This window comes from Egretta garzetta, unplaced genomic scaffold (genome assembly GCF_000687185.1).
Source record: "Egretta garzetta isolate BGI_Z169 unplaced genomic scaffold, ASM68718v1 scaffold88, whole genome shotgun sequence".
NCBI classification, from domain to species: domain Eukaryota; kingdom Metazoa; phylum Chordata; class Aves; order Pelecaniformes; family Ardeidae; genus Egretta; species Egretta garzetta.
Window position 1 is genome coordinate 220,540 of NW_009260408.1, and position 2,669 is coordinate 223,208.

Sequence of the window (2,669 nt, forward strand, 5' to 3'; positions counted from 1 at the left end):
CGGCCCTCTGAGAGCGGCTCCATAGGAACCGAGAGCAGAAGCACGACTCAGCCACGGAGTCATGTTCCCAGTTGTTCTCTGTCTCCAGGGAAGTCTTCGTTATTTCATTGGGCTTCTTGCTGATCCTTTCATTTCCCATCCTGAGCTATCACATGCTTTTGAGACGCTGAAATGAAAGCCTGGGCATCCTTCTCAAGGCTGTTAGTTTCTGCTCCAAGGAGGGTGGTACTTGAAAGATATCACAGAATAGCCAGTGTTTAATGTTCTCAGTGAAGCAATTTTTTATCCCAAAGACATTTAACACAAGCCATTATTCCTGAACTGAAGGATCCTTTCCTTAGGGCTAAAAGCCTTATTTTCCAGAGCATGGAAAGTTACTTCAGCTGACAAATAAATGTCAGCAGAGTGGTATTCTGGTTTTTGAGCCTGAAAATGGAGGTAAAGATAAAGACAAATCGTTCCCTTATATATTATTCTGTTAAAGAAACACATAGATAAGTGGTAAGACTGTGTCATCTGCTGAGTAAAAGTTCCACTTTATCTTGAGGTTGCAGTCTTCCCATGTATGGTTATAGTAACAAAACCATGGAGTACAGGAATACAGACTATTCAAGACTGTAGGAAGGCAAAGAGTATTGATCAGTTCATGCAGCCTTCAAGATGTATAGATGTGAGGGAAAATTGTAAATCTATCTGGAACTTAGGAAGTAGGTTCATTGTTGTGGCTTAACCCCAGCTGGCAACTCAGCACCATGCAGCCGCTCGCTCACTCCCCCCACAATGGGATGGGGAAGAGAATCAGAAGAGTAAAAGTGACAAAACTCATGGGTTGAGATAAAGACAGTTCAATAGGTAAAAAGCCGCACACGCAAGCAAAGCAAAGCAAGGAATTCATTCCTTGCTCCCCATGGGCAGGCAGGTGCTCAGCCATCCCCAGGACAGCAGGGCTCCATGACGTATAATGGTGACTTGGAAAGACAAACGCCATCGCTCCGAACATCCCCCCATCCTTCTTCTTCCCCCAGCTTATATACTGAGCATGACGTCATATGGTATGGAATAGCCCTTCGGTCAGTTTGGGTCAGCTGTCCTGGCTGTGCCCCCTCCCAGCTTCTCATGCACCTGGCAGAGCTGAGAGCTGAGAAGTCCTTGATTGGTGTAAGCACTGCTCAGCAACAACTAAAACATCAGTGTGTTATCAATATTCTTCTCATACTAAATCCAAAACACAGCACTGTGCCAGCTACTAGGAAGAAAATTAACTCTGTCCCAGCCGAAACCAGGACATTCATGAAGGCAATAGACCAAGTATATAAGCCACTAGCTGCTTGTACCTCTCCCTTAAGAGAATATAAGGTGCTTTTTTCCTGAAAGAAATGTGCTGAAAACAAAAATAAAAGGTGAAGAAATGGAACTAGTGGTCAAAGTGCTATTTGTAGCAACACTGAGCTCCCACTGCTATTCAAATGTAATCACAATTGCTAGCTTAATAAAGCCATTTCAAAACATGGCATCTACAAACATTAAGTAAGCATACGTAAGCATAGGAATCTTTTCTAGTTTATAGTCACCACATGGGTAAGCCCACAGCACAGTATGTGCTCCAGGGTAAGTGCTGAGCAGTCCAGAGTGGCTCAGGTCCCTTGGGGCAGCTACTCCCTTAGCCAGGGAACCTGATCCAGCAGATGTTCCTAGGGCAGGCCTGGTGGGTCCAGTTCCACATAGAAGCAGCTGGCAGAAAAGGAGGCTGTGATGCCTCCCATCCACAGCCCGAGTCAGAGGACATGAGCTCACTTTTGGTCTCTGCTATGTGGGTTGTCAGCTCTCTTCCTCACCTCCTGTACTGCAGCTTCTGCATCCAAGGAATGCACCCTAATCATTGTGTGTCTGTGATTAGCATGTCCAAGGGACTGAAATGAAGCCCTGTTTTCAGAAATGAAAGGGCAAGTCTTGTCAGAAGACAAAAGCTGAGCACAGAGAGCTTAAAACATATAGACCTCTCCTTACTAGCTACTAGGAAGAAAATTAACTCTGTCCCAGCAGAAACCAGGACATAAGCATAGCATAAATATTTAATGTTGATAAAGATGTTTCAAATACTAATACAAGTGAGTATGAAAGCATAAGTGGTGGAAGTGCCTTCATGAGTGCTTTGAAAAGCTATTAATGACGAAGTGGCTAATCTGTTGCAGTGGGCAAGGTGGTCTGAAGACCGGATGCCTGATTTACTTCTCAGCTGCAAGATGTGTGGATAGGTTTCAGATCATGCTTACAAAGGACTGAGAGGTTTCCTTGGAAGAGCATTAAGAGTGGCTGGTTCTTTTAGACTCTTCTAGGCCCTAACAGCCTGTTTCAATGAGGATAAACCTCTTATTTTATGCTTCTTGGTAAGTTTTTGCATCTGAAGGATGTTTGGCTTTGCCATTATTCTTTTCTGTTTTGAGAATGCAGGCTACATGTTTGTATGACTTACACTGTTATGCTGGAGATTGTGTGCCAGCTGATTGAAGGTAGCGAGTCTACTTACTGCACCGGGAGGGCAAAACCCCTCCTGCTGTAGGAGAAGACCAGGTTCGTGACCACCTGAGGAACCTGAATGCACACAAGTCCATGGGACCTGATGAGATGCATCCCAGAGTCCTGAGAGAACTGGCCGATGAAGTCGCCAA